This window comes from Cryptomeria japonica, chromosome 4, assembly GCF_030272615.1.
Source record: "Cryptomeria japonica chromosome 4, Sugi_1.0, whole genome shotgun sequence".
Classification (NCBI taxonomy): Eukaryota; Viridiplantae; Streptophyta; class Pinopsida; order Cupressales; family Cupressaceae; genus Cryptomeria; species Cryptomeria japonica.
In genome coordinates, this window is record NC_081408.1 from 99,707,600 (window position 1) to 99,720,554 (window position 12,955).

Consider the following 12,955-nt stretch of genomic DNA (forward strand, 5'->3'; position numbering starts at 1 on the left):
AATTGGAATTGGTATAATTAGTAGTAAGCTCTGATAAGGAATTGGGTTTCTTTTTGTATTGATTTAATCCGAATGGGTGTAATTTGATTGAGCTTTAATATAGGAATTGGTTTACTTTTGTTTTGGTTGATTTGGGATTTGGTTTAGTTGTTAATGAGTTTTATTTTTGGAATTGGGTTTCTACGGACTTGATTGCACTGGTGAAATTGGTAGTGGGATTATAATTAAATTGAGAACACTATAAGATGTTTTGTTCTGACGGGTTTTTGGTATCTGCGGTTTTTAGCGATCATGTCTCAATCACCTGCCATGTTTCGGTGTGCAGTTCAGGCAAGTCCTTCGATCTCCATGTCATCACGATGCCCTGGTCTCTCACAATATGTGGTTTGCCCTCTGCTAGAGAATATCTGCCCATCCAAGCTTTGAAACTGGGCATTGTAATAAGTGCGAGTTAACATCTTACCCTTCAGCCTTACCAGTGTACAGTAACTATTGGCTGGGGTGATTCTCCTTGTTACTAAGTGCAATCTCTGAGTCTGCTGAAGAATCTCTGCTCCGCACAGCTTTATACCGAAGCATCATAATAAGTGTAGTTTATTGTATCCCCTGAGCCTCACCGGTGCAAAATTAATTCTTTGTTGTGGCCAGCTACCAGAAAATGCCAAGTTATAAGGTCCATTTTGGTACTGTTGTTTTACCTCTTGTTGCGTGAATGATTTCACTGAGAATAAATGTGACCCTGGTGTTCAAGTCGTTGTCGAGATTGTTGTACTCTTACCTTTAACAGGGTTTTGGTGATAGGTGCAATTCGCATGTTACCATGATTACCTAGCTTCCGAAACTTAATATTCTAATTCCTATACTAGTCTGCGACTTTGGGATGACATCTCTAATGGCAGTCTGTATGGTTTACCTATATTTATTTTTAATACTATGATCGGTCAACTAAATGTATTTAGGAATCGACAGACATTTTATATGTATTCCTACTTGTCCTTACAATTCTATACCACAGCACTGCCCTTGTTAGAGAATTTCTTCGCCAATGAGCTCTAAGCTCAATTGCTTTGATGAGCATGGGTTAGTGTTTCTTCCCTGTGTCTCATCGGCTCATAATCAAATCATTATTATGACAGCCAGTAGAAAATGCCAATTTGTATGGTCCATCCGTTGAACTTGATCAGTAACTCCACAAGTTTATGTTATTGTTTTAGCTGTTATCTGCAGTGCAAAATAAGTGAATAGATAATAAATGTGAGGGGGTTTCCTGTAGGTTGAGACTATTTTGCCTTTGCTGTTACCATTGTTAGAGTGATTCCTACCCTAGTTTTACTACTCACTGAGTACTGGCCAGTTTTTTTTATGCTGTGTTTTTTCAAAGTAAATCTGCAACTTGCCACTGCCTAGTTTTTGCCAATTCTGCCGAATTTCCACCAAGTTGCAGCTGAGTACTTGGCAAATCTGTGGGATACATTTAGTCCGTGTAAACAACAGAGTTTGGATGCAAAACAGTGGTTTCCACACTCAAAAACCATGCTGTTTTTCGCCTTAATAGGTCCTCCATGTCCAGTGGGAAAGATTACACCAGTATTTTAGGATTCTTATGCGAATTGGAGTGAAAATATATGTTTTTTGGCCTTTAAAATTATGAAAAATAGCATGCACCATGAAGGTCTGTGTGGTCTTGAAGGTCTTCATTTGGGCTTGATGGCTGTTGCCCCTCAACCCCAATGGGGGCACTATCTGAAATCATCAGTAGACTCATTCGATACATTTTGTAACTGTTTTTTATATAAAGTTTGTTTAATTTCTAGAAAAGATTTTTTTTTTAAAGTTGCCGAGTCTTGTTGAATTGTAAACTTTTTGGTCTGCTGAAACTGATTTGAGTCTGGGTATACAAACTATCATTCCTACCATAAATGGGTGTAATTTTAAGCTCATTGATTGACTACTCTCTACTGATGGTGCATATCTATCTGTTGGAGAATCTCTCCTTAGCTGAGCTTTGAGCTTGAGAGTCATGGAGAATTTGCTAGTCGTCTCACACATTTGCTTATGGCAATTGGGTCCCATCTCTAATTTTTCTGTCAAAGGATTTCTTTACAGCCAAGTTTTGAAATGGGTCTTCCTAATAATTGTGGGTTGCCACAAGCCTTACCAGCACAAAATCAAATCCATTTTCAATTTTCTTCTAGTTGTACTACATGTTTGCTTATCATACGCAAGTTTATGTATCCAGTGCTATTGCACCATGGAAATTTCTCTATGGAATCTTGATATGCAAGATCTCTCATTTTCCTGCCATTTATTGTGCTGAATGCCTTCGACCTTATCTTGGGTTATCTCACACATTTGCTTATGGCAATGGGGTTTCATGTAGAATTTCTCTGCTGGAAAATTTCTTTGTGTATTAGCTTTGAACTGGATCTTCCTGATCTAGTTCAAAATGAAATCCATTAGTGATTTTCTGCCAGTTGAACTGGTCTTTGGAATCTTTGTATGCAAGTTCTTTTATCTTCCTTTCATTTTATTTGATCGAGATCTATCAACCCAATCTCCTTTTTTTATCCAAGTTTGGTTCTTTTTTTACCCCCAAGGAGTGTGAATTATTGTTCCATTTGTTTTTATATGGCTGTCTATTCTTTTCAGCCTGAATTCGAGCTTAGTTTGGCTGTTTACTGTTTGTCAAGGATTGATACCCCATCAAAGCCATCTGCATCTTCTTTTGTTCATATTTGGTTCCTTTTTCATAAAAGTAATGAGAACACCCTTTTCATATGTTTCTCATAGGCATTTGTTCTTTTCTGCCTCAATTCTATCTTATCTTGTGATTCCCTTGATGTCATGTAGTGCCCACATAATAATTGATGCTGTAGCATTTGTATTATTTTCATTTGATTACATATTTAAGATATTATGTTTCATGTGTTTGAACTCTATGCTTTGTTTGTAAATTTGTCAGTTGCTTCTAACTTCCAATTAACAACCATATTTTCATTGTTTTGGGGTAACACTGTCATGGTTAGATACCGCTTCTTGCAATTTATGTGGATTCATATAATTGGAACACAATATTTTTACTTGGAAAGTGTGTTTTTTTGAAGAAGTTTGCATTTTCATTACATGAAAGTGAGGATTGGGGACAATTGCTCATCCTGGAGAGTAGTCGATGCATTTACAACACTAGAAGAAGAGATACTTATTCTCATGGTTGAAAATAGGTGGAGGGGATTCAAGACAACTGCTCTTTGGAATGGAGGAGAATGAATACAAATACACTTGTAGTGACCCCACTTTATCATTTAAAATAAACTTAAAAAACACACTATTAAAGTCATAAGTACATTTTTTGTTTTTGTTTTCTTAACTCGGTTTATTGTATACTCGGCTAGAAGACTAGCCATAGGATCTTTTCCATCCAAACTAGATCGGTAAAAGTGATAGCCAATCGGGCTCTTTTGTCCATATAGAACAGCAAAATGTGCTCTAGCTATAGACATGATTGTTGACGTGTATTTTGTACACTGCCTAACACAGAATAAAATACCCAAGGGTACCTTATCCTCTCTTGAATAAAGCCTCTAATTGCTGAAGATGTCGCAAAAAAGGATCAATCAGGATGACTCCAAGGTTCTTTAATGTAGGGTCTCTACGTGTGGATAAGCACTAGTGGTCGTTGTGAATGCTGTTTCATCAAGGGGCCTTACGTATCCGAATTGCAGGAACAGAAAATTTCCTAAAACTAACAAGTTCTCAAAAAGATCAAAAGGTAGGGTTTGCAAGAGATAGATTCTAATCTAATCCTAAGAATGACTTCAATGTAGGCTAGACTTGGTAGGATTCGACCAATTTCAGTATTGCCAAGAAATTACAACTCTACTGAGATTGATGCGATCTTCTAAGGTGATTATTGATTTTCAAATCATCAAGAATCATAGACACTACCATGAAGGTACATATCAATGGTTCAATAATGATTGAAGGTTTAAGCAATCCAAGTATTTCCAGTTGACCACACAAGGCGTCCTTACAATCAGCAAGAAGCTAGTGGTTTGGAACGTGAATCTCACCAAAAGATCTTGCTCAACACTTAGTCCTTCAAATTTAAATACTACTTCGACTGAGAATGATTCAAGAAAGTAAACAACCATGAAGATAGCCACAAGAATTGCAATAAAACACCATAACTTCAATATTTTATTGATCTCAAAGCCAAAATAGACAACAATTGCTTGGAATTCTTTCTTCAATGCTCAATCTTGCTACAAAATAACTTTTTTCTCTCTAATATCTAATATCTCCTCTAATCTCTTATTTTCTAATGACAAAAATGAAAATGAATGAGGGTATATATAGCATCCTCAATTACAATGAACGGCCCAGATCAAAAGAAGATCAATGGTTGAGATTATGACACCTAAACCCTAATTAGGGTTTATTACAAATAGTCCCCTTTTTATTGAACAATATTAAATGCATAGCCAAATATTTAATTGGCACAAAAATCTAGGAAACATAGACCAATGATAATTAAGGTGCCACATCATCTATAACAATCTTTCTTCTAGAACCTTATTTCCTTTCCAATGCTCTTTCTTAGCATATGCAATGAATCTAGACACGATTCCTTCAATCTCAGCAATAGGAATCTCAGGAAGATTCCTCATTCGTTCTTCCAAGTGGATGACCTGATCGAAGGCCTTGAGAAGAGCCACATCCCATCCAGATTCAAGTTCTTTGATTTTCTCAATCAGGAGCATGCTAGCAAACATTTGATCCCGTTGCTCATTTGTGATAACATTTTCATCTTTGCAAAAGATGACCTTGACTCTTTCTTCTAATTCTTGAAGATCCACATCTGTCTCGACTTCGATCCTCCTGCCAAGAATAGTACATAACACTTCGAATACCTTGTCTTGAATCGGATGGATGACCTCTTCAACTTGATTGCATTTGGTGCTTATGTCTTCAAAAAGAACTTCCTTCATCTAGAGTAAAGTTGACCACTGGAGTAAATTATGAGATCCTCCATCCATTATCTTTTGTTGTGCTAGGATCTTCCTTGATGTTTGCCTGATTACTTGTAGAACAGGAATGATAACATCTCTAGTATGGGCAAAGGCGGCTACTGTTATCATTAGATTGTGGATGATCTCAAGAACCTGTATAGCTCGGTGGATGGTCTGCATCATTCTTGTTGCAAATTCAATGGCAACTGTGTGGGATTTGTCAATCCAAGAGCTCATAAGCTGGACCAAACTCCTGACTCTCTCTGCCTCACCAACTGATTCAAGGGGAAGTGCTTGCACAGGAGATACTGCTGGGTCCTGACGTCCCAAAGGCTGATTGAGATGGCTAAAGTAGCCTCTCCAAGCACCGACCTCCTTCTCAAGCTTTCTATTTTTCTCCATTTCTTCCTTAAGTTTATCTTTAAGTGCCTCAAATGAATCGGTTGCCTCATCCAGTGTCTGTTCAGTGGTGAGTGGACCAAGCTCAAATGTTTCTACATCATACTCTTCTGCAAGGATTTCACCTTCATACTTGTCCACTACCGGTGTAGCTATCTGCAATTTCCTGGATCCTGTCTCATCTCTGATCATCTTAGACATCTTAGTGGCCTTCTTCTTTTCTGTCACTTCCTGAGAATTTCCAACAAGGCTCTCTAAATCAATCACATTATCTTCGTCCTCAATCACAATCACCCTTGTTAGTCTTTCCTTCAACCAATCTGGAATAGCAGATCTCGTCTCCCTAACTTGTATCTCTTTAGGCAATGTTTCTTCTTCTCAGAGAGGAGATGTTACTTCATCACCATCCTTGTCTTCATGTAGCTCATTGACTTGGGGAGATCGACTTGGTGAATGTTGAGGTACCTGTCCTTCTTCGTGCTTATCATTCTGGACCATTGATTCCATAGATTCCTCCATTTCAAGTGTCCTTTTCTCTTGTCTTACAACTTGATTTGTCCCTTTTTCATGTCAAGAAGATGTGTCGGATGAGTGATCTCAGTTGGCCTCTTGCTTCTTCTTGGAGGATTCCTTTTTCTCAGGTCTTTCTTTCCTCCTCGCACCTCTAGGATGAGGATTGCCCTCACTTGCGCTTCTAAGGTTGCCTTCGCTTGTACTTCTAGGATGAGGATTGCCTTCACTTACACTTGCTCCTCCTTCCCCTGGTCTTTCCTCCAAAGTAAAAGTCATAGATATGTTCTGCTCTCTCTAACTTTTGATGTTGCACATCAACCCATCTGCGAGTAGAAGACAAAACTGGAGCCATCAAAGCATCCAGATCCAAAACCTCAGGCTCGTTCCAATCTATCCTTACTGCTTTGTTTTCTCGGTCATAAGTTGATTGGAGATGTCTGCCACTGTCCTGGGCTTGATCGGCCACTCTGTAGATTTTGCATCTCCTGATGAAATCTAAAGGCAATCTGGAATGCATCTTTCTTTTAACTTCAAAATTATTTGAGAGATTCATCCAAAAGTCCTCCACCTGGAATTCATGTTTGTACTTTCTACCAACTGTTTCTTCTATATACCCATAAGGATCAAAACTCTCTCTCAAGGCAAAGAATGAAAATGAATATAAGGCCAACTCCTTCTCTGCGTCATCCATGGCTAGAGCATTAGGGCATACCTCAACTGAATTTCCTAGTATGATAGGCACAGGAATTCCATTTCCATGCCTGTGTCTGAATGCCTTCGCATAAGCTGCCAACTGCCTAGTCACCTCAAGTAGCACTATCCTGTCTGTCAGATATCTCGGCAACATATATGGAGGTGAAGGACATCCATGAACTCTAATATATGTAAATTTCTGAAATTGGATGAACCAAGCACCATACCTCTTTACAAACTCTTGTGCATCTTGAGATAGTCGATTGTGAATCCCGCCTTGCAATGTCCTGGTGATGTTCATCGTGAAGGTATCATTGACTAACTTGTAGTCATTTCCAGGTGGATGATGCAAACGGACATAAGAATCACAAACTCTGACTTCCCCGTGCCCTCTTCCGATCACTCCTCTGTGAGGTAGTCCTGCATATTCAAAACTCCTGATCAAGGCATATATGATGTACGAGCTCATGTTGAATGACTTGGTAGCCTTCAGTCTTCTTAACTGCACGTCCAAGCAATGGCTAATCATTCTAGCCCAATGAATTGTTCCTTTTCCTTGAACTATCACTTGGATGAAGTAGAACATCCACTTCTCAAAATAGAAGGCTTGAGGAGCCCCTGTAACTCGGTTGAGCAAAGTTATCAAATCTCTATACTCCTCCTGGAAGTCGATCTTGTGGTGTGTTGGGAATCTTGCTCAGGCGAGGACGACTTTTGAGTAACCAATTCTTATTGATGATGCTCAAGCAAGTGTCTGGATCATCTTCGTACATGGACTTGGTTCCTTCTAAGCTTTTGTAAATCATATCTCTATGCTCCGGAAGATGGAGAGCCTCACTTATAGCCTCTTTTGAAAGGTAAGCCAAAGTGTTCCCTTAGACACGATTGATCTTGATTGTGGGTCATAATGGCGAGCACACTCGATCATCAGCTCATGGCACTGGATTGCTGGAGGAAAACCGGCCGCCTTGATAATGCCACTTTCAATTATTCTCTTTGCGACAGGTGATGGCTTTCCAATGTAAGGGACGTCTCGAAACTTCTTCACATTGAAGTTTCCCAAGTTGGTATCTCCAATGTTGCTCCACTTCGACACGATTTTGGTCTCCAATTCTTCATTCTTTTGATCTTCCTTCATGAGAGTTGGACGACTAGTGGATGCTCCTGCCTTTGGGTCGCCATCTTGACACCTACACAACATTTCATAATGAGTAATATATCTTGCAATGTAGAAACATAGACTAGTAAGAGGATTTAAGTTTTAAATTTGGAAACTTCATGATAAATCTTTGAATTATCATTTCCTAAATAACTAAGCCACTTGAAATTCAAAATTCAAAATTCAAAATTGAGACTAGGAGAATCTCGCCATACCTCCACTTGAGAACTAAATCTAAGAAATGATGCAAAATTAAGCAAGTTTGCTAGGCAAAATGTGGATCGAAGTCTTCAAAATGCGCCTCCTCTAGCAACTTCACCACCTCTAGCCTTTGCAAGCATCAAATTTAGTCTTCAACAAAATTCGCTCCTCCTTAGACCAGATTTCGCACCTTGTTGTTCTTCTCCAAATCGCACTTGAGTGAATGGATGAATGATGGATTAAAATGCTTCAAAACACCACTACTATATAGGCGCTCATTACCTCATTCCTCATAGGCCGACTTGGAAAATGGGCCAATAATAAACAAAATTAAAGAAGAGGCCGACTTGATGAAAAACATTAAAATAATACCCCAAGCGCTCTATTTTTATTTTAAAATAATAATAATTAATTTCAAAAAGGCCTTAATAATAATAAAAACGATTTTTTAAGGCTTAAATTAATTATTAAATATTAGCGCATCCTTATTAAATGCCAAATTAATAATAAAAATATTTCAAATTTTAGCGAATTTTGTATTTAATGCGATTTGTTTAAAGTACGTGCTCAAGTATGGGAAAATAGTAGACATGAATAACATCGCTCTGGTCCCTTGGAGAGGGACAGGAGCACCCTTGCATTTTGGACCTCGCATTTCTAGTTTTTTACGTTCAAAATCCCATCCTTGACGTTCAAAATGGCACTTTTGCTTGGAATTTTGAGTTCGATTCATGTGATCTCTGGAAGGAACTTGTTTTAAAACATTTTCGCCCTAGTCCCTTGGTGAGGGACAGGAGTGAACCCACCTTTTGTCCTTGGTCTTCGTTTTCCAAATTGCCAATTCATGATGTGAGGCAATCAATGATCTTCATTGTTCGTTCTATGCAAGTTCAACTCGCCTTCCCAAGACAAAATGAGCCCTTCTAAGGATTTTCGCCCTGGTCCTCCAGTGAAGGACAGGAGCGATTTTCGTATTTGAGCCTAAGATTGTCGATTCTTGGGGTCAATTCTTTGTTCACCATCTTCTTAAAGACATTTCTGACTTTGCACAACCTTGCCTTGACGTGGTCTTGGAAGGAAATGATTGCTTTTATAGAAATTGCCTTGGTCGTCCAGTGAAGGACAGGAGCGCCTTTTAGTTTATGACCCAATCTTCTAACCACATCAACATTTAATTACCTTCAAGGCGTAAAACATCATTCCTTATTCCTTCTTGAGTCTTGGAAACGAAATTAGCATTCCAAAATGTTAGGCTATTAGGCAAATTTGGAGATTTCGCTCTGGTCCCTTGGAGAGGGACAGGAGCGCCCTAGCCATTTTTCATCAATTTGGTGGTCTTTGTTACTTCATTCTTCCATGAACCCTCTTACATAACATTCCAATCTTGTGCCTTGGTCTGGATTCGTCCAAATTTGGAAGGGGAGGCTGGATAATATGTTTTTCGCCCTGGTCCCTTGGAGAGGGACAGGAGCGCTTTGGCAATTATAAGCTCATTTGTGTTTTGCTAGTTTTCAAAATTATCTTCAATGGATTGATTACGTCCTCCTTCATTCATCTCAAACATGAAACTTGCCTTTCCTTTGCCAGGAACTTGTCTTGAGGGAAAATCGCTCTGGTCCCTTGGTGAGGGACAGGAGCGCTTTTTTGAAAATCGCCCTGGTTCCTTGGAGAGGGACAGGAGCGATTTTGGCACTTAGGTTGGTTTTCTTCATTGTGGCCCGCTCAAGTTATATTCAACGGACAAAGCACACTTACCTTGGCCTCTTCAAATCGTAAAATCACTTAAATCTCGCATGGGTAATGCAAATTTGGAATTCAAGCTCTGGTCCTTCAGTGAGGGACAGGAGCGCTTTTTGCCCTCTAGGTCAAATTGTTACAATTTTTATTTCAAATTTCCTTTGCCGGGGAAGATATCATCTCTTACAAGCCACGAACAAGAGCTCATATCCTGAAAAGGTCCAAAAGGGTGTGTATAAGGAAAAAATCGCCCTGGTCCCTTGGTGAGGGACAGGAGCGAATTCATCTCACTAGACAAGAAGTTCAACTTTTCATTGCCTTTGATCAAGTCTGGACGTTCCATTATGCTCATTTCATCCTTCCTTGTGCCTTCGACGCTCTAACTTGATCAATCAAGGCCAAGAATGACCCTGATAAGCCATTTCGCCTTGGTCCTTCAGTGAAGGACAGGAGCAATTTTGTCTTGATCATTTAAAATCATCATCTTCAAACCTCCAAAATCCTTAAAATCTTCAGTTCACGTCCAATTGACTCCCCTGGCGACCCTGCACAAGATAATTTAAACAAGTTAGAGACAAATATGCATTAAACAACATTTTCGCCTTGGTCCCTAGGAGAGGGACAAAGGCGATTTCACCTTTCCAAGCTAAAATATCCACAATTTACATCTTCAAATCACTTCATCATGCAGGGTTAGGTCATCGTCAAGGCCCAGATTAGTTATCTTGCTTCCAAAAACTTGGTCAAAATTCACCTAGACAAAATGTGCAATTCCATCATCAAAATGCTAACACTTAGGCACAACTTGAATTTGCCCTCAAAATCCTGACTGGACCTATCCTGAGACATACCTGACTTTCTTGACAGAATTACCCTATTTCAAAATTTTGCAATCTTCGGGAGGATGCTTAATAATCTTTCAAAATTCGACTGGACTTGGCTTGAAAATATCCAAAAGAAACCTCTAAGGCTTAACCCTAGTCCAGACAACTCACTCACTCAAAACCCTAAAAAAAACAGAGAGAGGAACAGGCAAAACCAAGCAAAAAGGAGGGGGTCCCCATTCTAATGGGGCGATGTGTGAAATGGTCACAACAATGACCCATTATGACCAAACAAGTCCTAAGTTGTTCACTGAGAAGACCACATATCTTCACAACATTGCACTGAGCTCATCATATTCCAAGAATTAAGTATATGTTTGCAACTTGCCTCATATTTTGGCCTAAAGTCTCGAGGAAAACAATCCATACGAGATCTTTTGCATACTAATTTGGTTAGTTTTCAAGTTTCATTTCAATTTTAGTTCAATTAGTGCATAGTGTTGGGCTATTGTCAAGTCCTAGTTCTGGACCTAGACAAATGCATGGACTCTCAAGCATGAGTTGGGAACCTCTTTTGTTAACCAATTGCCTACATATGTACATCCATGGAATCAAGCTATAATATATATGTAGTTTTGGCTTCCAAGGCTAAGGAAGATTCAAATGTAGGTACACAATCCTTTATAAGGTATTATTCCTTGAAATAGTTTTTGTCGACTGCTACCCACTTTGTGATGATCTATTTTGGTTACTAAGTTTCATTATGTTGTAATTCAATTTTTTGGTTATAGTTTGATTTTATATATGATAATAAGTAGTTTGATCAAGGAATAGTCTGAGGAGAATCTTTTGCTTCCCTTAAAACTGGTTCATTTTTTTTGGTCAATTATACACCATTCATTGTTTGTTCGATCACTAAGTTTATTCATTTAGTAATTTAATAGGTCCAATTTTTATTTATCTTCTAATTATATTTGATTTGAAATAAGCTATATTCATTAGTGGAGTCATTGATGATATCTAACTATGTTAATCCACTAATAATATAGCTGTGCTCATTAGTAAAGTAAAAAAATAAATTTAATTAGGTTCAGTAATGTAGGTTATGTTTAATAGTAAAGATCTTTTAAACTTCTCTTAATCCGCAAGGCCTGTAGCCTAATATTGTAAGAACCTCAAAAGGCCCTCAACTCTGACAACTGAAGTTTAGTTGAACCTGTTGCGTTTTAAGTTTGTTCTTTGCAAATTTTTGAACAGCAAGTATAACTTTGACTATTACAAGCTCAAAAAACAACTATGGGGAACTGCTAGAAATCAATTATAATTCGATAGTAAACTGATCAAACCCTTATTACATTTATTCAACCTTTATTTATCCTCAATACACAAACAAACAATACTAGAGAGGAAACTGATAAATACCAAGAAATTCTGGAAACCCTTATTTCCTTCTTGCTGGTCATACACAGTCCATTATGACAGCATGCTGTAACTTATTCCAGACTGGCCCGAACAACTTGCATGATAGCTTAATGGAAGACTCCAGGCTAGGCACACCTTCTGCTTATTTTTAATATATTTTTGCAACCCTCCAGCATGAAGATCGCAGCCTCCTTCAGGTGATTGGCGCAACTCCCAAGCAGCCATACAGCCACCAAATTTGTGTATCTCTGTTTTCCCTCTTGCTGCTGCAACAAAACACTGAAGATTGATGGTGCCTCTCTGATTAATTAGCACAAACTTGGTCCCTGAATGAAACCAACTAAATAGGCAAGATCAACTGATATTTCACAGCCTCTGATGCTGTTGTACAAGAATCCCACGTTTTCCTACACCGATACCTCCGATCACTGCAGAAGAATCTTTTGCTGAAACCCTTGGCCAAAAACTCCTCTCAGAGCTCCAATCCAAAATATCAAAACTTAGCATAATCAAAAGAAGACCTAAAATCTTCTTTAATCTTCTCCACTTAGGGTTTGGTGCGATTTGGCATTTAATGAAGTTTTTAACTTTTATTATTTATTTTTGACTATTGAAGTGTCAAAAATAAATCACTTTCCATTTAATATAAAAACTGGCCCCATCTGATGAGAAATAGACCCTCACTTAAGTTATAACTTAAAGTGACTTTTAAAACATTAAAACATTAAAGTTCGCCCATTTAATATTTAATTAAAATAATTAAATATTAATATCTCTCTAAGTATTCATCAGAATTGCCTGCCGTCTGAACTTGAGATTGCCAAACAATACTCTGCCCCTGCCCAACCCACTAGCTATAAATAGCAGGACTACTAAAAATAGAAAGTATCTCAAACGGGGTCCTGGAGACCTCAAACGAAAACCAGTCCTGGAGTGCTCGCTCTAAAGATGACAAATCAAACTCCGGAGGACCCTCTAACCAACCTCATTAGCCTACG

The 12,955-nt window shown here is 38.5% G+C and overlaps 1 protein-coding gene across 1 annotated transcript in view; it reads left to right on the forward strand.

Moving 5' to 3' along the window:
- Nucleotides 1–12,955, forward strand: part of LOC131032885 (aquaporin SIP1-2) — a 28,009-nt gene that overhangs the window by 653 nt on the left and 14,401 nt on the right. The gene's annotated exons all lie outside the window — the stretch shown is intronic.